The sequence below is a fragment of the Vanellus vanellus genome (genome assembly GCF_965231255.1).
Source record: "Vanellus vanellus genome assembly, chromosome: 5".
NCBI classification, from domain to species: domain Eukaryota; kingdom Metazoa; phylum Chordata; class Aves; order Charadriiformes; family Charadriidae; genus Vanellus; species Vanellus vanellus.
In genome coordinates, this window is record NC_138910.1 from 68125897 (window position 1) to 68147699 (window position 21803).

General features: G+C 40.9%; 1 protein-coding gene across 1 annotated transcript in view; it reads left to right on the forward strand.

Moving 5' to 3' along the window:
- ADGRL4 (adhesion G protein-coupled receptor L4) overlaps positions 1-21803 on the forward strand; it is a 76503-nt gene that overhangs the window by 17840 nt on the left and 36860 nt on the right.

The following is a 21803-nucleotide window of genomic DNA, read 5'->3' on the forward strand; positions in this document are numbered from 1 at the left end:
CAAAGAGGGCAGAGCGTCCCAAATGCATACCTTTCAGCAACGGCACGTCACATGTGAGGAGTACCACCAGAGCACGAGGAATGGCAGAGATGGGGCTAGCTATAACCAGCCATAATCTAGGCGATACAGCCAGAGAGGAAGGACAGAAAGGCACGGCTGTTAGGAGGGGGATGAAGACTGCCACGATGACCTGAACAGAAGAAAGAACCGGGGGACATCAAAGACAGTCTCAAAACTGGGATGCGATTTGACGAGGGAATTCTGGAGCTGTTGGGTCTAGGGGAGGATCCCTAAGCTGTCATTCATTCAGCGATTTTGTCTGCTGCTGTTCAAAGCAGCACCCATGCCCTGCTCTCTTTCATAGTAATTCTTGTGCTGTTGTTTGCACCGCATGCCACTTGGGGCTTTGGAAAACAATTTAAAAAAATAATCCAGTTTCTCTGTATGAATTCAGATGTAGGCATCTTGTTTGTGCACTGTGCCACTTGTATCTGTAGCCCATCTCTTCTCGTGCCATCTGGGCCATGTGGATTATGGGGGACAGGAGCTTTTGCTCTCCTAAGACCATGTTTGTGGCTTGTCCCCTACTCAAAATGGAAGTACACGGACAGACCTTGCACTGGCTTAACCTGAGAACTGGAGGATCACACCGAGGATCAAATCCTCTTTGTGGAGGGATTACATTTCCTGCCAAATATGTGACATGGTTCAGTTTCAAGCACATACAGAATAAATCTGTGACAAGACAGACATTTAACAGTGGCTTAGTAACCAGGACTGTCGTGGGAGACAGCTCTCAGCATCTGATCTAGCAAGATCTTTTGGTCAATGTCTGCATGACCTTGGGATCCACCCCTCTCAAATGATTTCTACAGATGGTGTCTAATGAAGTTTTACTACTAATTTATGTATACTGAACAAGTGTGGATTTGTACGGTTAAATTATATTTGGAGATGACCCCTGAGAAGCCACTTCTAAAGAAACTTCTTTTCCTTTCTGCCAGCTCTTTTCACTGCTTTGCAAATCTTCACTGTCTTCTTTGTGTCTCATACCCACGCTTATCCTTGGACTTTAAAACATATTCGTCAAAGAGATAACAGGTTTCACTTTGTATATCACTAAGGATTATCCTGTGAAAACAATGCTACTGAAAATACGTGATGGCTAACTTGTAAGGAATGTGTGGACACTTTGTACATATGACAAAAATTTCAGTCCAGCTCCTGGAAAAAAAACCCAACATAAACTTGCTGCAGAGATTCCTATTTCTTACAGTGTTGGGTGCTTGCTCTCCCAAAAGCCAAACTTAGTGTGCTGGGGACAATCAGAGGCAGCTGCTGTCACTTCCATCCTGGAAACTAACTGCCAACGCAGTTAATATCCTGCTCAGACTACTCACTTAGGAAAGTATGGGTAATAACGTAATGAGATTTTTTCCTTATAGAACCATGCAAAAACAAAAGAAGAAAAAAAAAAAAAAAAGGAAAAAACCACATAAGGAAGTTTTAAACCAGTTACAACAGCCTTAAAGATTTTGCACCACCTTCCTCCTCTGGAATTAAAGAATGTTTAAAGCAGACTTAGGATATGTCAGCATGGCCATATCATACAATCATCATAGAATAGTTTAGGTTGGAAGGGACCTTAAAGACCATCTAGTTCCAACCCCTCTGCTATGGACAGAGACAACCTCCACTAGACCGAGTTGCTCAAAGCCCCATCCAATCTGGCCTTGAACACTTCCAGGGATGGCGCCTCCACAACTTCCCCAGGCAATTTGTTCCAGTACCCCATCACCCTCAGAGTGAATTTTTTTTTCCTAATATCTATTCTAAATCTACCCTCTTCCAATTTGAAGCCATTACCCCTCATCCTATCACTACATGCCCTTGTAAAAAGTCCCTCTCCCAGGATCCAACCAATACTTCAAGATTGCACCGATTGGAATAATGCTCTCATGAATAAAATAATGCAGGATAAAGTGTTGTTTATGATTTCTTTTCTCAGCAGATTAGCTATGTACATCTTGTAACACAGGCTGGCTCTGTGGAATATCAAGCACGGCAAGAAACCTGTTAGAAAATGAATTACTTTATCCAGCCAAAGCAATATCAGAAATGTCCTGGAGTCTACACTATCTTAATGTTGATTTAAAATCATATATTCATGTTAACTTTTTATGTCTAGTAAAGCTATGTGATGGAGCCTTTCTTTTGCCAAAGTTGTATTATCCCATTTCTCTGAGTTAGGTAAACTGTAATGTGTCTGCTTTACAGATGGGTAAACTTAGCATAAAGAGAGGGAAGCCATTGTTTCCAGTCAAGAATGCCTAAATGTAAGCACTTTCATCTATATTGACCATCCATAGTGGCAGCAGTTCTGAAAATGAGCCTCTTTCCATTCATTTATATGACAGATTATTTTACTTTAACAATTCTTGGGTAAAAATACATTAGGCATCCCTAGGGCAGGAACCTGAAATCACGACTCCCGCAGGAAGACGCTACCTGCCCAGCTGGAGAGATGGGTTCATGTGCTCAGCGTGATTGAATTGCTTTTGCCAACTGGAATAGCTTCAGCAGGAAGGATGGGGAGCATTTCTTCTCAGGTGCTGCCTGCAGCTGGGTGGTTAGGGGGCTTGTTTAGGACTGCCTTTAAACTCCCGCATGATAAAACACTGCTGATGAAGAGGGCATTGCCACTACTTCCTTCTCTTTCTCCTTTTCTTCTTCCTGTGTTTGAATAAAAGTGGCGGCAGCTGTGTTGAGCACAAGCACAGGTTCCCATACGTGTACTAGGCTTATTATGTTTATAGGACCTCCTCCTCTTGGCAAAGAGTTCCCAGTGAAATTGAGGCATTGCTAAAAAATAAAGACTGGGCTGCTTTTTGCTGGCAGGGTCAAGTCAGTCCCTTGCGTATCAAGGAGCATAACACAAGTACTTGTCAAAGTCCTGCTTTTGGTGCCAAAATCCTTTTGTCAAGTTGTGACTAAGGAAGTAAGTAGCCACAGAGCAAGGAATTAGAACACCCCAGTCAGTAGCCAGTCTTCTCCTGCCGGTTTTTGATAAATGTTGTATAAATTATAGTATAGTATAGTATAGTATAGTATAAATTATAGGCATAAAAATTACGACTTGTAGAATGGGATATGGACCTGCTGGAAGTTTTAGCCTGCATGTATGGCATAGCCAACATACCGTTTCCATCATTTTAATAACCTTTATGGAGCAGGTGGCTGATGCAGTTAATGTTGCTATCATTTTTCTTTCGTGGTGTGATTTGCTGTGATGACAGTTCCGTCATTTCAGTTTGAGTATTTAAGGCTATTAGGAAGCACTTTTAGGCAATCATCTGGCATAGGTACTTTCAAGCATGCCTAAAGCATATAGGGAGTCACCCCCTTTCGCACTGCATATTTCTAAATAAGTATATGACATGTTCTGTGTTAATCTGTGGAAAAACTAGGGGCAAGATCACCAGCTGTGATAAACTGCCTATCTTGATTCAGTTAGACAGAGCTATGCCCTTATATTCCAGACGGGGATCAAGCCCAACATCTTACAATTGCAAAGATTTCAAAGATGTGAAACATTTCTAAGATCATTGAAATATATATTTTGCATTTCAAAGACAAAATACAGAAACCAATATGTCATCAAACCATTTAATTTTCTTCCAAGTTTGAGAGTAAATTGACATGAGATCAGCAATTGGCAGGAGAACAAATGAAACATATTGAAAGAGCCAATTTGCTAGTATCGAGGGAGGCAGATGTGTCAGTTTTACATCTGCTCAAGCCTCAAGTCCTTGTTGCTGGTTTTTCCCCTCCTCCTTTTAAAAACTATTTCATTATCTAAAGGTTTAATTATTAGATAATTGATTAATCCTTTGTAAGTGACCAAGGAGCACTCTGCTCATTGAAGAGCCCCTTTCATCCCCGTGCTGTTGATTCTGGCAGTTGCAGTTCGTTTGTGGAAGTTTCTGATTTTTTCCCGTCACACCTGACACACACCAGATTTCGATTGCAGCTGAGTAGTTTCCTGGGCCCCAATACTCCAGATGCCAATTTACTACCTCTTTCTTGAACTAGCTATTAAAAGGGAAGGAAGTGGAAACAGTACTGAGGTTTCCACTGACAGTCTGCTTTGAGCTATAGGCAGACATCATGGCAATGAGCAACAGAAGGGGGGGAAAAAGCAGGTAAGGGTAAGTGCTTCCTTGGTTTTGAATGCCGACAGCAAGGTGGGACCCTTACATAGCTACTTTCTCTGTGAAGCAGGCAGGCATAAGCGAACCCTGTCAATAAGTGTTAGTTGGAGCTGCAAGTTGGAAGTGTGGCAGTAGCTGTTGTTTGAAGGAACATGTACAGGTAATTAAATGAGTAATTCTCTGCCCTTGATTTTCCTAGCAATGATTTGCTGGTCTCCATTCTCTTTATTGTAGTTTAACATCTATCAGGTTCTCCTGAGGAGGATTTTTAAAATGTGTCAATGAAATGAGGTAGCACAGTGATGCAACTTGTAATGCTTTATTAATTTTCAAGAAGTCTGATAAGTGTGTATGCAAAATTAGAAAACCAAAAGAACTTTATGAGACCAGTAGTAGGACTGCTGTATTTGCAGAAGCTTTATTGCCAAGTTATAGATGTGTGAATCGGATCTCATGTATGATGCAAACCAGGAAACTAGACACTTAAAAATATGTGATTTTCTTTTATTTAAAATAGATGTCTTCTGTTGCTAGGAGTTTTGATACTTGGGTTTGGGTTTCATCTTGTAGAAGTTTTGAGTATAAGAGTTGATAATGTGACTTCAGGAGTTAAAGTTTTAAGTAAAAAATACTGAATATTTTAAAAGTATTAGTTTCCTATACTAAAGGCATTTCTAAAGCACTGAGCACTATAGCCCTGAGGTGCCCATTGATGCTTAAAAATAACATGCAATTCTGCTCAAAATAGACTATCACAACCGTGGGTTTTGGCCACAATTTTTATCTAGCATGGAACTTAAGATACTTTTTTCCACAGAAGAAACTTTGCTGCAGGGAAGGGTTTGGTCCACTTGAGAGACGTGCTTCTGCAAAGAGGGGATCTGTTGATTGGGCTGGAGTACCTCCTCTCTGTGCCTCCAGACCATCTCTAGTGCATAGCAATGGGAGCAACAGCACAGGGCTTAGAAACGAGTATGTGCAATGTGCAACGTACAACTTCTCTGCAATACCAAAAGGGTATTCAAGGTTATATCTCCCAACCACTCGAATCCATGACAGAATTTCCTTTTTAGCTCTGCTTGTTAGTGGGGAAATAAGGTACCTTTCCAACTATGCAACTTATTCTTGAGCCAACCTTCACTCAAAGTAAAAACATTCTGGAGAGCAGTGCTTGAAAGAAAGGTTCAGTTTGTTTCATTTCTTACTATTCGCTATTTGGTTTACACTTACCCAAACAAGATTAAGGTGCCAAATGAGTTTGTATTGCTATTGAAGCACATGTGATCTTTAGGAGTTTGGGTCTGTTTTGTTTAAATCAAAACAGACGAGGTAGAAGAAAGGTTTTTATAGATGGGGAACTGAGACAAAGGCAGGTTAAGCGATTCCCCAGAACTTCACCCACGGGCTGTAGGAAAGTCAGTAAATGAAAATGAAACCTGTAAGTCTCTCAATGTCACCTCTCCAAGAGTGCATCCAGCTCACAACCTCCAGTTGTGTAGGAAGCTTCAGGGGCACAGATGGAGGTAGAAAATCAGGGAAGGAGACTACTGTGTAAAAGAGCAGGGTTTGCCTCCCAGGAGAAAAAAGAGAAACAGAGCTGGAAAAATGTGCAGAACCCACCTTTTTTTTTTTTTTTGATCTGGGAATTACTGGGAGGAGAGGCAGTGTTATTATGTCAGGACTGTTGGATTTGGCACCAATGAAAATGCCTCTTGACCCTCTAGAGGCTTATTGTGTGTGTAGAACTATGAAGGTCAACAGAGATGCCTGTATTTGCCAGAACAGTTTATACTTGCCTACTTTGCCCTTTGTCATCAGGGACAACCTTTTGCTTAGTATCCACCAAAGATGAGATTTCCTGCTGGGCTGATGACTTCTAATTGTGCTGTTCCTATTATCATACCAACAACATCCCTCAGCAGAAATTGATGAGCTACAGCACTGCTAACATAAAAGATGTGGACGGTGCTTGTCATGCAATCCATTGGAGAGTCCACAGCCCTTTCCTGTGCTTAGTATAGATGGGAAGTCTTCAGTAGCAGCTGGTAAATGTTGAATTATTAAATTGTGTCTACAGCACTTCATATAATTAGTGCCCGAGTGATAGTACAGTAAGATAAGACTGGTGTCGACAAGCAGCCTTTTCCACCTTTGGAGTTTGGTTAACAGACTTGCTGTTTTGAAATTCAAGAAAAGTCCACTCTGCCAGGAAGGATTTAAATAGAAAATTAAATGGGTTTGCATATTGCTCTGCATGACAGACTTTTTGTTAGCCTTCAAAGTCTGCGTGATCTAACCAAGCATGTGGAAGTAAGATACATATTTCTGAGCGCTGTAATAGTTGTAGTTATTGTGGAGAAGCATTAAATATAGGCAGTTACCCCAAATGTTATTTTAATCCACTAAATATTCTGTAGATTAATAATACTGTATGTGGAGGCAGGAGAACAGGGATGGCTGAAATAATTTTGGGGTGGATTCTCAGCTGGCTGCCCATTCAGCAGGGATTTACCCTCTGGTGATCTTTTCTTCCTCGGGGAAACAAATGTAGACAAGAGAGATGACTCCGCAATTACGTCTTGGCTAGAAATAACCGCCGCAGAAACTCCGTTCGCTTTTCCCACCTCTTTCTGATAAAGCGCAATTAGTACACTGCTTGCCTTTTTCTGTGAGATGTTTGTAGGCAGTGTTATTGTGAAAGAGAATAAGCTGCCACCGCAGTCGTTTTTTAAACATGTAGTTGAAAAAGACAGCTCTGCTATGGTGACAGAAAACATCAAAGCAACAAAACACACTATTTTATCTGATGGGGGTAACAATATCTCAGCTAATAAAATGGCTGTCATCCCTGCCCATTGTATAGATAAGGAAGCTGAGGACATTTGGATGCTCTTTGTTGATACGCCAAGTTGCAATTATCCTATGACAGAGCCCTTCTGGGCTATGACTGATGAAACATTTTGAGGGGGAAAGCGCTTCAATAAGCGAATTTCACTGGATTCGATGATGACATCGCTTGCACAATGGTTGGCAAAAACATTTTAAGTAGAACTAGGAAAACAGGGCCTCATTTAATCTGCCTGGGATGTCCTTGCCACATTCACTTATTTGTATTGTGTTGGATGTAAACAAGTCTAATTCTGAAGTTCTTGTGTTGACCTTTTCTGGCATTGAGATCAAAGTACTGTCTGCAATGAAGATGAGAAGACTTTAAAGACTTCAGTGGCTTGTCAGAGTAGGGTATGGTTAAACATAAAATAACACAACAGTGCAGCCTTTGGCTAAAATGGGCACCAAATGAAGTTCTAAAGAAATCTTTTGCTCCTCAAGAAACCCATCATTATCCTGCAGTTTAATGGCCTGAAAGTGGAACTGCTTCAAAAACAATTTTTCCTTCTTTCCTGGGCCTTTACTCAGAGCGTCTCTACCACTTGCTTCTGAGAGATGTAATGTGGATGTCATCAGTCAAGAGGAAAGGGATGCCCTTTCCTTACTCAAATTCCTGGGTGGGTTTGGAGGCTGGTAAAGCCATCCTGAACAACAGTCAGCCCTCTGTAAAACGTCAGCCTTTCCACGGCATGGCATGGCATTACCCTTTGTGCAATGGTGTGAGCTGCTGTCCCACCCCCATGGTGCCCTTTTTCCTGGCACCAGCTGTTCCCTATCCCATGTCTTTCAGTGGGTCTCTGGAGGAGATCCTGGAGGTTGAGTTTACAGCGCCTAATCTGGAGCCAAGGCCGCTGGAGTAAGAATTTAAGCTCTAATCCAGTATTTTCATATTTAACAGCTTGACCATTTGAAAATAAATGTCTTTTACATGCTACTTTTCTCTGTGCATAGTCTGTATTTAGATTTGAGATTTAAACCTGTTCTACTTGACTGAATAAACAAAAGAAACATTTAACCCTTACTATAACATAAAGTTTGCAAGAAATCCAAGCACAGAGAACCTTTCCCAACAAACTCTTCCGGGACCTTTGGAGCAAAACTAAGGATATCCTATAGAACTGCCTGTGCTGGTACATCCAGAGACGGGCGCAGAAGACAAAAGGCAATGACTTTTTTTAATGAACAAAACATTTGATACATGATGTAATAGTTTTCCTGGATTAAAAATAAAGTAACAGTCTGTTTCTTTTTGCTAAACCAGTTTCTTGTCCAACACTTTCAAGAAAGAAGCTTGGAGTGCTTTTCCACATATCTAATAAATGGCACAATTTTCAGGGATACTTAACATGCAGTAGAAATCTACCCAATGCTTCTGTGAGTTCAGTCTATTTGATAATCAAGATGTTTATCTTGATTATGTTTGCTTGAACTTAGATTTAGGCACTTAATTTGAGAGGTTTATTTCAATAAATGAAGGGAAGTTACTTTTTTTTTTTTTTTCTTTTGGAGTGATTTGCTTGGGAAACAAGTTTTTAGCATTTCCAACTGAGAACTTTGCAGAGTAACACACAAATACTAGTGAAGGTTTATGCAGTGCCCCTGTCTCCAACGGATCACCAGTATGGCAGTCTGGAAATCTGTTTACGTTTTACATGCCTTTATTCAGTACCTCATGACAATCCTCCTTTTCTGTGGCTTCTGCCTTCTCGGTATGTAAATTGGAACCCTCACTTTAATCAGCGGCAGCAGTTTTTTCTCTGTTTTGTAACTGGGACTTCGTCTCCAAGTGTCTGCTGAGCTGACACAGTGCGGGACTGGATAAAGCAAGTCAAGCAATGGCAAGCAGTGTGGCTGTGTGGCACAGTGCGATGTCCAGGCTAATAGAGACTGTGTTTAAAGGGCTAATTAGTCTGGCTAGAAAGCAGTGCTAATGTAGCATTGCTGCTCGTGGTACGACCTGCCTCTGAGCTCCGCACAGCCCTCCAGTGCGGCGTACAGGCACATCTCCAGCTGCCGAGAGATACACAGCATTTATACAACACATCTACATCCTCCCGCCTGTCAGCACTCCCAGGCATAAAATGCACATAATAACACTTTATGTGGCAGGTTGTATTATGGTAGGTAAACTTGAAAGTGTTTTCAGTTCTGACTTGTGCCACATTTCAACATTATTCCCTGTTATAAGTATTACTTCTGTCCAAACTGTAGATATGTTTTTAATGGAACTTTTATTTTTTTGCCTACTAAGTGTGTTTCATATCTTTGGGATAATAAAGTCCTTAGCCCCTGTATTTAAGAATAAACAACCTTACTAGAGAATGACAAAGCTATGTAGACAACAGTGATTATGAATAAAAGGAATATTTCAACCTAGCATATAATAACTATTGAAGAGCAGAGCCGCTGGTGTAGTCAGCAAGGCAAAAGTCACTTGAGATTGAATTAGGGTACTATATACTCCCCTCAACATTCATTAAGGGACCTGAGTGGGTTAAGTCATTCTGCCATTTGACACGGAGCTAAAGTTTTCCAGTTTGTACACCTTAGCTCTTCAGGAACCTATGTTTCTATCAAGACCATCTGGCATGAGGAGACCACGGGACCTTTCACTTCAAAGCTGTAGGGTTCAGGAGGGAGAGATGAAAGGAAATCTGGCCTTTAGAGCAGTCTGGTTTTTGGAAGAGGTTGCTCCAGAAAGGAGGAGGGCTATATAATTTTCAAACGAGCAAATTCCAATAAGATGAAATTTGGTTATTTTATGGGAAAAAGACTGTGATTACCTAAAATTCTGCAGCCTTTTGACTGAGCCTGAGCAGTACCATAGACCTAGCTTCTCTTGAGTTTTATAACCTCTAATCCCACTTTCATCATTATATTTAGTTTTAATTCACATTAGAAGGCGGCTGGGGGGGGGGGGGGGGGGGGGGGCACACACTGAAACCCTGTATGGTTTTATAATGACTTTTGTTATCAGAAATGAACTGCTGGGGTCAGTCTCTAAGAACATGTTTGTCAGTAGTTAAGACATTTTCACCACGGAGTTAAATACTTACAGCATTGACAGTAGCTGGAAATACTTCAGTGGTTATTGTTGAAGTCATTAGTCTAGCTGCAGTAATGCTGGCGTGTTTTCCCTCTGGGTAGAATTCCTCAGTCTAATTGTCTCCTCCTTGCCAGACCATATTTGATATCTTCAGGTTTGGAGACTGGATGTTTTCCAGTAATTAATGGCTTTTCTCAGTTATAGATTGAAATTATTTCCTTTTGTGAATTAGTCTATTATCCAGTAGCAAAGCTATTGAATTCCAGAGCATTTAAATGGGATAACTTACCAATAGAGCTAATATAAAAAACACCCGTTCATCAAGCCACATGAAAGCTATGTGGGCCACTGTAGAAGATGCTTAGTTCACATGTAATTTTTGACAAGAATGAAACAGTATTGACTTTAAATAAAAAAAAAAAAAAGAAAAATTAAAAAGTCTATTCTTTGCTATTGGTGTTATCTTCTTCTAATGTCCTAACCTTAATATTAACTTAGAGCTATATAGGTCCATGCATCTCAAAGACTAGCATTAGGTCACCTCATCTAACCTCCTGAATAGTACTGGCAATCGGATTTCATCAAACCACTCTTGTCTTGAGTACTGTAACTTGGGTTTGACAAAAGTACATCGTGAACTCAATGTCTCTGATGCCCAGACTAGACTGTTCAAAGTACTTTGTCCACTCAGAGCATAATTAGCCTGTGGTTTCAGAAATCAATGAATACTGTTCCACAATGGAAAAAAATAACTTCTCCTGTAGTCACTGTTTTATGGTCTTCTATGTTATTTGAGCTATTACTTCTCTCAAAGCAATTTTACCACATCTTTTATTGTATTCTGCTTTCTAAATCCGAAATGGAACATAATACAAATCTCAAAGCTAAAAGCAAGAAATGTTTTTAATACTGTTTCAGATATGTTACAGCACATTATTTTTCAAAGGACAAAATTTATTGAAGATAATGTAGTACGATGACACTTGCACTTCATAAGGTAACTCCTATTTTTAAGTAGCAGATTCAAAAGCATGGAGAGTCTTCTAGTTAAACATTGATGAGCCCAGTTGTCCTTTTTACATATGGATCTGTTCTTGTTGCCCAAATAAAGACTTCCTACTAAAGCTCTTAAATCATGTTATATCATGATTTAGCAAAAATATTTCTGGTGGAGTTCAGTTTTTCTTTTCCCTTCCAAAAATGCTGCTAAAGTGGTAAATGTAAACTGACAGAGTTTATCTCCCCCAGGCTGGGAAGGTGGTCGGGGAAACATGAGACATAGGAACTCATGTTCATCCTGACTTCCAGGCTTGTGTTTCACTTGCCATTAGATGGGGCATTTTTGAAGAAGCCAGAGAGATCACGACCTCTGAGGGTTGGCCCTTGGGTAACTTGCTGTAGGAGACATTCATCTAGTAGTTGTTGGGGATGAGATAGGGACAGAGTACTCCTGGTATGGCTATACTGCCTTTCTTTAGATGCCTTTAACATCAGTTGGATGTGGTTCAGATGGATCCCAAGATTTGGTGTGTGGTACCATGCAGTCTCTCTGCAGCTACTGGGCAACCATTTCCTCTACAAGATGCCAGTTTACAGATTCAGCTGTAATATGCAAAAGAAAGCTTGGATTTAGACAAATACCAAAATGTGCCATACTGAATTTATGTATTTTGGTTCAGAAAGTTCTGAAAACAGAGTTTTCTGAAATTAATGTTGGAAATAACAAGAACTAGGTGCATAAGGAGTTGAATGACTTTGAGTCTTATTTTCCTGGATGATGTTATACAGTGGCTACTGGAGTGCTGGGGACATTTGTGTATACAGCATAAATAAATCATGGCATTCATTTATATAAACTGAAGCAAGGGTTAAACAATGTAATCGGGATTTCAGCCTCACGTTCTGATACATCTTCTTTTCTCGTGCCAATTCTATGCCAGCATTACGGTAAATGGAAAATGCAATGGGAGGTGCGCAAGAAATGCCAATGCGGATCTTGTCTGGCTATAGGGTGTTTGGTTTTGGGGATTTTTGTTTTGTTTTTTAATTACAATTCCATTTGCAGTGCTGAAAGAAAACTTCTACTTGGGCTGCCCATTCAGTTCTGTGCGGGGCATAGTCATCCCCCAGTCGGGGACTGCCGTGCTCCTTACTTTCCTTTAAGGAAAAATATTCGGATTGTGCATGTGCTGTTTTATTTTTTCAGTTAAAGGATGAGTTGCAGTGAAAACAGGCAAGCTAAAAAACAAAAGTGAAAGCTGGATTGGGAATGACGTAATTTATTAACAGGGAAGTTTCTAAAACCCTTCTGCTGGTAGCACTGAGAAAAACATTGACACCTGCGCACTGCTGTCAGTTCAAATCCAGCATACTCCCATTCAGCTGCAGTTCACCTTGTTTTAATTATATGTTTTTGAAGGAGGCAAACCAAGAAACTGATGTGTCTCAATTGCATTCTGTCTAATCCTTGAGTAGCAAGCTTGACACAGGGTGTCTGCCAGGATGTTGAGGTTGCTATCATGGTAATTAGATCTGTGTAGGGTGAGGAAAGGAAGAACAATGTGGTCTTCACTCTTGACTTCTGCTCTTGGCAGGTTTTGCCCCTTTGCTTCTGTAAAAGCAAAGATACAGGTTAATAGGAGCCACCCTCAGACTTCACTGAGTTTGAGGAGGTCAGGCTCTGTTATGGAAACAGACTTTTCACACTCTTTAACCAAACATAAGCATGTTGTTCTGTTCACTCAGAAGTAAACACAGAAATAATCCTGCTGTCTCGGAGCCCGCCACAAGAAGGAGCGATGGAGCAGATCATCGTTGAGGGAAAGCCTTCATCAGAATTAGTTTGAGGTGAACCTGGACTTGCCCTTTGTTTCATACTTACCCATCTGCCCACTCCAGGGAGGAATTCAGCAACTGGATCTTAATTTCCGACTCCTGAATGTGTAACACGAACCACCCAAACAAAATGGCAGTCGATAGTTTCCACTAACTCCAATTAAAAGTACTGTTAACATACAGCTAGCTCTGTGCCTGGATCCAGCGCCATGGCACCCTCTTGCCTCAGTGTCACCAGCATTAATTACTTGAAACTGCCTGTTATGCTCTGCGGAGGGCTCCCAGGGCAGCACAGTGATGACCCTGCACGAGCATCCGGGTGCTTCCAGCCCTTCCAGCTCCCTGGCATGGTGGCAACGCAGTGTTGCTGTTGCTGTGTGGTATTCAAGACCCCAGGACTTAGTCCTGTGTGACTGAAGGATAAGTCCGTACCCTGCCAGAGAACAGCGTTATTCCTTGTCGCAGCCTTTGCCCCATGCTCGTAGCGAGTTCGATAAAGTTCACCAGACAATGCTTAATGTTCCTCTGTCTTGTTCAAGCCATGTTGTCTCTCACTTAACTCTTTTTTCCCATCTTGCTTGCCCATACCGTGATGGTGCCACAGTGGTTTTCATAAGTGAGCTGTAAAGTGGTGATGCATTTCCCATCTATGTTTTCTGAATAAACACTTTCTTTTTCTTTTGTTTGTTTTGAAATTTGGGAAAGTGCTGCCTGGAAGTTTTTCTTCCCTCTTAATCAAACTCTTTGCTAAGCTGTTTTACTTCTGTTTTGTCTCTTGCTTGGGATCAAAATGTTTAGATTTGGGTGGTCACATCTCACTCATTCACATGCTGTCAGATGGGAGCCCCGGGTTGTCTGAGTTCACCGTATGGCTAACCAGGAGCAGCCTGTGACGGGAACTGAAAATGGGATTATTGTTTTATCCCCTCCTATTCAGTGTCTATAATCCAGTTTCCCAGAGAATTCATCCAGTCCTCACTCCTCACCTCTAAAGCCAGTCTGAGAACTCCAACAGACCATTTTCATCCTGGATTTTTTTTTTTTTTTCCATTTTACTGTCTCTGACATTACTCTGCTACAGTCTCCCTCATTCTTTAGCTTTGCATTTTAACAGCTCATCAGGCCAGGTGCTCAGCTGGTGAATTAATGCCACCTTCCTGGGAGGAAGGCAGAAGGGGAGCCTGGAGTGTTCCAGGTGCAAGGAGGTCACGGTCTGCTTCACTGAAGAGTGAGTGGCAGTTCCAGGTCCCTTGTGCCTGAGCTGCAATGTGGGATGCGTTCTTCACCTGCACCCCTGACAGGTGCCCTGAGACCCCGCTCACCACATCGGCGGGGGGGGGGGGATGCCTGACCAGCTCGGAGTTCTGCCTGTAATAGAAGGGATGAATCTTCATAGCACCCACAGCTCTTCCCCTCATGATCCGGCCAAGGAAGGGGTGTCGGCCAGACAATAAATAACTAACTTGGGGTTTGGACACCCAAACTCGGACACCCAGAGCTCCACACTTGCAACTGCACAGCTCTGAAGTTCTCTTGCTGAGCCTTTGCTGGTCAGTGCAGCTCTAAGGTCTCCTCTGGGGGGAGTGGTGGGGGCCTGTTGCTGCCGTATGCGATGCACATAGACCCCTGGTCTCCAGAGGAGCAGGATAGGCAGTGCTGGGGAAAAGGTCGGACGTGGCCACTCGACAGCTATTTATTTCCCTCTTTTCCTCTCTTGCATTAATTTGAGCACCCTGTTCCTTTTTATCCTCAAATCCCTGCAGATGCTTGTCTGGGTAACTGGTTTGATTGCAGTCAAGGGCTAGCATGTCTAAAGATCCTCCCCCCCCCACCCCCCCCTTATTCTTCACATATGAGTGATCACAAATTATAGATTTTCTCTTTTTTTGATACAGCAAAAGTGTTGAAAAGACAGGTTGTTCTGAGTGGCTAAACAAATGACAATTTCATCACTGGCACTTACCCAATAATAAATGCTTTTCGTGTTTAATTTGTAATGTCTGAAAATACCAGCAAGAGATGAGGGAAGCAATTTAGATAATATATTAACTTCTCTGAACCTCGTCCATTCTCTGAAGCTCAACCTGAGTGTGTTTTGAATATGTAGGAACATGCCTTTCCTTCTTCTTTTAGACTGTTCTGCCCTTTTCCTTAAACTGTGACTAACGGAGCTTTTTGTTGTGAGGCCCTTCAGTTCAGTCAGACATGAAAGAACTGGTGATCCGAAATCATCTCTGCATATACACATAGCCTGCGAAGAATGCGAGAGAAAATACTGTTTGCTGAACTAAGAAATTTCAGGAGTCCAGCTAGCTGCAGAGCCATCAAGTCCGAACCCGTTAAAAACCCCTGGCAAGCTACAAAAACATCGCAAGAAGGCATTGTGAAAAGCTCTTGCCAGGAGGTAGAGAGTTATGAAATTTTAGCAAGACGGAGCTTGCAGTGGCAAGATTTCCTATGCGGCAACTGCATGGTCCCCTGCCCCAGTGTAGGACAAAGATGAATCGGGCCCATTATGAAAGCAATTCATATTTAAATGAGGTTTCCAGCCCAGTTCTGCAGTCTCAAGTGGTTTTTCTAAGCATCTGCTCTTTCATGCTGATTTAGACCAAACTTGAATGCTGAATCTTTGGAGAATCATAAACAAATTGTGCTAAATTACCATTAATGCAAACACATCACAAGGAAGGAAAGGCGAGGGTGTTAATGGTATCGCTGTTCTTAGCTCAGGCTGCGATGGCTGTAGACGCACAGTCCTGCAGCACAGAAGTAATGTATGTAAGATCACCCACTGTTCTGAGACCTCCAGACAAGCTAAGCACAGCAGGGTGAGTAGCACTGGAATTTGTTTTACAGGAAGCCTTTCATTTCCTTGCTTTTGAGGGGTTAAGTGAGGCACTTCAAGTACTGCTCTCCCGTGAGGGTTACACTGGGGAAGGGTAGTTTTAGTTTCCCCCAGGGGCTCCATAGCAGCTTTGGCAGCAGAGGCTGCTGTCGAAAGAGAACAGCCGGATGCAATGAATCAATGTATTCCCCAGCCGCTCCGGCTGCGTTTCCTTCCTACCCAGCGCTGTCCACTTTTCAGGCTACGGTGTCCGATACCGGTCCCCAGCCCTGCGCTGCCACTGCTGGTCTTGATGGACGGGTAGGCCCCAGAGGTCTCCAACCTTGGTTTCAAAAGGCCTGGATTGGGGCAAAAATAATTGTTGATGGTTCAATTGCTGCTTCTTACGTCACCTGGGGAATGCACCGAATAGAATGTGAATGTATTGTAGTATACAGTAACGGCCTCAGTATGAGCTGCTTGTGGACCTTGGTAACACCAAGCGTTCATTAAACTTATGAAAATTACACTGTCATGCCTATGCTTGTCCAGGTGTGGCTTTGGGAAAACTCAGGTTATTAAACTCAAACTCTGGTCAGGAGCTCTTAATTCATTACAATCCTTCTCTGGAATGTTAAGGTCTCAAAAGAGTTCACCTGCAACAGCCAGATCTCTGCTGCCCTGGGAAGCCTGTTGCCTCTCTGACCAGCTTGGCTGGGTATCCAGGTCAGACCCTAGAAAGCACCTTGGCCACAGCATAGATTACCCTGTGTGGGGAGACAGGACTGTGGCCCTTGCTGAAGAAGCAGAGGAACAAGAGCCTCAAGTGCTCTACCTGTAGCAAGACCCCAGCAGGAAGCCTTGGGAGATGTAGGTCTACCTGGCAGATTTTAATCCAAGACTTTGGGATTTCCAGCTCTTCTGGAGAAGAGCCGGGACCATGGAAGTCAAGGGCTGAGCTCGCAGGCTGTGCAGCTCCAGGGCAGGCTTTCTATGTGGTGGGCTCCCAGGTGGTAAGCTCCTTCAGCCATGGGCCATGCCAACACAGGAGACCTCCAGCTGGCTATCACCAGTGACCAAACTCGAAGTTCAGCATTGCTAGTTTTCCAGTCGGGTCACTTACTGATTACTAAAGGTCATCAGCCTGACTGATATCAATTTAATTCAATGCCAGAGAGCCCAGAATATATTCTATAATGGAAAGTTTCACTTCGACAAAAAACTTATTTAGCATGCATTGGTGGGGACTGAATAGGCACAAATCACTGTTTGACTTGGGTGGTTTCAGCCTTGCTTGTTTGTTACGCGAAGTGAATGGAGAAACAGTTTACTTCAAAATTTACAAAAATGAAAAAGAGAAAAACAACCAAACTTCTGTGTGATTGTGGATCAATATGACAAGTTTCACCCCAAAGCTAACTCTTTATATTATATGTCATCATATCATCGAAAAGTCTATCATGGAGATTTGCTCAGTGCAATGGAAACCCTTCAAAGCTGTTTTGATAAATCCGCTGCCATAAGACTTTCCCTCATGATATTTTTTCATATAAAATATATAAACAGTATTACAATAATCTTATATCTAAAATTGATAATTCAAAGCATTTTCTCATGTTTGTCACAATAATAACAAATTATTTCATTTTGTAGCTGTAGCTGCCCTGGCAATTTTTCTATTGTAGATTATACTTTTATAACCACCCAATATTAAAATAGGATATATGACAGGGTAAAACCTGCACTTTAGAAATTATATGGAATATGATAGAATATGATGTTTTTTCCTAAAATCTTATCAGATTCCTCTTGCTTCCAACTGCGTCATGGCCCTGAAATCCACAAATCATTCTTCTTTTTTGTATTTCATATACTTTAAAGTTTCTAAAAGCATCGAATGGTTTTTACACAAAAATATATTATATCAGTGCTAGACAAAATTCATACACATTTTACTTAGCAATGAACAATGTTACCTGATGTAAAAGAGTGATTGTTCAAACACCGGATCAGATTTGTAGCCATCTGTGACAGGGGAAGACTTCATCAGTGCCAAATCTTCTGAGTGGGGCTACTCAATCCTAAAGCAATGGTGTTCTCATGTTAATGAACACATGCAGTTTTAATACAAAATTACCATCCTCGGTTCAAATTGAGTTTGGAAGGGGTATATCAGCTTTTCAGATTTTTTTTTTTTTTTTGCTTTTGAAGATCCTTATACATTTTCAAGAGACTAGTAGAGAAATTATTATATGCAGCCTGTAGCTGATTCCCTCTAACCATAATTATATTCATGTATAGTAAAATATATAGTAGCTGTATTTTTAAAGTGAATTTGGAGAATCAGTTCTATTTTTAACCTACCAATATTCAGGTGCACATACATACACATTCCCATATCCACCCATCTTTGTGTTATTTAACACAAATTTCCTAGGAAACTATTTATAACCTTCATCACCTTGTGATTTTTTTAATGATAAGATTTTAGAGCAATCCAAATAGCACAGACCTGCCATGTTAAAAACAGCAGCCAAAAAAAAAAAAAACCAAAAACAAACCTGCTTCCCTCCCCCCCCCCCCCCCCAAGAAAAAAAGAACCACTTCTCAAGAGAGTTCAGCTATTCTGCAAATATCTTGTGTATCGAACAGACTTGAATGCAGTATAGCATTTAGCCATGATAATTAACCTTGTCATTTGGCCAATCTTGTTTCTAAAAGTCTCCCATTTTTACTTGAAAAAAGTTAAAAATCTTTAACAGGATGTGCATCTTTTAAATACTGCACATAGTGTTCAATGGGTATCTGTGCCAGCAATGAATGCACATGATGTAATTAAATTAGGTAGCAACAAAGCAGGTGGATTATGCTCCTGCAATAATTTAAAGTATCCTCTCTGTATAGACAGAAAATTTCCTTAAAAACCAACAAACAAAAAAAAAACCAATACATTTTTCCATCTATAAATTCTGTTGTTTTTTTCTTGATGTCCTTTAAATCACAAATCCAGTGATATAAATCATGTAAAATTTGGAAAATTACTTTAAGCCCCTGGGCTTCACATTGAACTGCTGTCTGAAATAAAAATTAAAATTGTTTATACAGCGAACTAGAAGATATTTTTGCTGTCATTGTTGATCTTTTAAAATATTTTGTGTGAAATTAGGCAGATTATTTAAACACATCTAGTCAAACTGTATATGAAAGTCCTTTTTTCTTTAAAGCTTCTTCCTCGCTTGCCTTTCTTATTAACCCAGTAGTTTTCCATAGCGAGCACCACCCTGGGCCTACTTACGTCAGTGACTTTTATGCCATTAATTTCAATGGAAGCAGGATGCGGTCCAGTAAATTATCCCCCAGCATGGTCTGCTTAGTATTATATTAGACCATGGGAACAGAGAAAAGAAAGCTCCTTATGAACATAACTCTTTAAAATATCCAATCTTGGGTTTGCAATGCAAGTTACTGCTATTCTTCGATGCTCCTCTTTGATGTTCTAAAGGTTTCTCAAATTATCAAAAAGTTTCTCTCAATAGGCAAGTCTTCTGAGGCAATATAGTCACCATTAAACCCCTTACAGGCATCCTAAATATTGAGGAAAAACACCAATAATCCAGTAGAGTTAATTAGGCATAATTGTAAAGAATTTATTGATGACAACTGCATGAGTTATTTCAATATTGCTTATAAACTTGTTGGACCATCTGAAAAACATAACAGTACTGGATTTTGAGGACTATATTTGAGCTTCTAGAAAAAAAATCCAAAGAAAAGTTCTTCTATGTAGCCTGTAGCTTTTCGCTTACCAGCTTTGCTATTCCTCTACTTTGAATCAAGTCCTACAGTGATCAGTGTCCTTCTGCTTCACATCTTCCATGACTACTATCCCATGAACCTTCCAAAGTCAACACATATTGTTTTCTAGAATCTATAATGCTTTCTCAAGACCAAGTTAACTTGGCAGCTAAAATAGGATAGTCCCCTTCTTTTGGTCATGAAATGCCAGGGTCTGGGTGCAAACTGGGTTTGCAAAAGAGCCAAACACAGAGACAAACAGAAATTGTATTCGAACAAATGGACTTTGCTACCAAGATTTGTAAAGTGTTCTCAGGTCTCGTCTCTGCAACGCCATGTGCCAAACTGTTTTTTTCATATTCTCGTGCTCAGCTTTTGAACTTAGATTAACATCACATTTATTCCTCTCTATCATAATTTCACTTAAACTAATTTGGTTTTACTTTGGCGTTCTTTAAGTGAGGTCCAAATCACACACCTCTGCTGTATTCTCACAAATACCAAAGCTGTAGAATAAATATTGTTGACGTATGTTGGCAAAGTGCTTTTCTACTTGGATTCCTCATTAAATTACATTCCATTTTAGTTATAATGAGCATAATCCATTTGATACTGTTGACCAAAATTCCCCTGAGGAAAGCTGCGGTTCTGAATTGGTATTTGCATCTCTGAGTCAACTGAGTTGAGTAACATTCAACATCACGTCAGACTTCAAATCTGAAAAATGTCCTTTTCCAACTTTATTCTAGGGGTTGTGACTAAGTTATATTGCAGAAATGTATTCCTGCAACGCTTTACAGCTCTTGGTGTACTTTAATCTTGCCACTTCCTTAGCTTACGTGACACTTTACTTATCTGTACACTATCTCTGTAAACACCTTATGAGAACACTGACCATCAGGAAGCAGAAGCACCTTTCTGAAACTCATCCCTGGGCGTCTTTTCTGAAATCATATTTCTTCTACCTGTCACGCTCCTTAATCGTTCCTCTTCTGCAATAAATTGTTATTTCTCTCCCTGTTAGAATTCTTTCCTGTCATTCATCATGTTATGAGTACCTCTTGCCTGAGAACAGGAACAAAATCCCAGTAGACTTCAGGAAGCCTTTAACTCTTTTCCTTTCTAACCACATAGAAAATAGAGAACTATACTCAGGGTGTCGTCTTCTTTGGGAGAGTTTCGTTGATTTGTTTGTTTCAGAGTTTTGGGGTGCTTTGGGAGAAATGGGCTCTTTGGAAGAAATGAATTATCAGTATTGCGATTGTTACTCAGTTTCACAAGTAGAGTGTTTGGGTAAGGAAGTTTTTGAACTTCTTCTCAAGTTTGGTCTGAAAATTATTCAGTAGACAACAGGGACCTTGGAAGATTCTGGAGAGGAAGCGGTGTTATTGAGTCATTGCAGATCAACTATACAGTTCAAAGCTTGAGTTTATGGTTTTATTTGACATTTGATAAGGCTAGCTGGATCCCCATGCTTACAATGACAGCACGTGCAGAGGCTCTGCAGAGAGGAAGTAGTCTTAAAATTCGTGTATATAGTTCCTTTTTCATGTATCACTGGGGGCACGGGATTGGCCCTGTAAAAGAGATCATGCAATTTTGCAGGTACAAAACTGATGACTTGCACAGCAATTGCTGAGAGGTAAAGATCAAGCCATGACTCTCGCTCATCTGCTTGTTAAGATCTTTGGGATAATTAAGAAAAAACAAAGCACTTGAAGACTCAGGTCAGTCAGTAGGACAAACTTTGTAAGTCTGTTCTCTGGGACTGCTGAGAAATACCACAGAAGGTCTTCAAAAACAGGCCAGAAAGAAAACAACTGTCAGTTTAGCTATATTGATCCTGCTTTGGTGTTAAGGAACAAAATGGGTGATTTCTTGATATAATTTTGAGCTCTGTTTTCTGTGATTCGAAATTCCCAGATGCATCTTCAGGGTGACTCTCTACCTGTAGATTTTTGGGTAGCAAAAAATGTTATCAGATACAACCATGGCAGAACATGTACTTGTCTCAATCCTTTATTCCAAACGAATATCCAGTTAAACCTTTCACTTCAGTATCCCACTGGTTTTCTCATTTGTTGACTCACGCAGGATGAGGGCAGAAGAGTGCTGCTGAACACCTGATTACATCCTTAGCAATGGGAAAGCTATATAGACAAACACCAAGAGTGCCAGCTCAGCACTCAAAACTTATATAAAT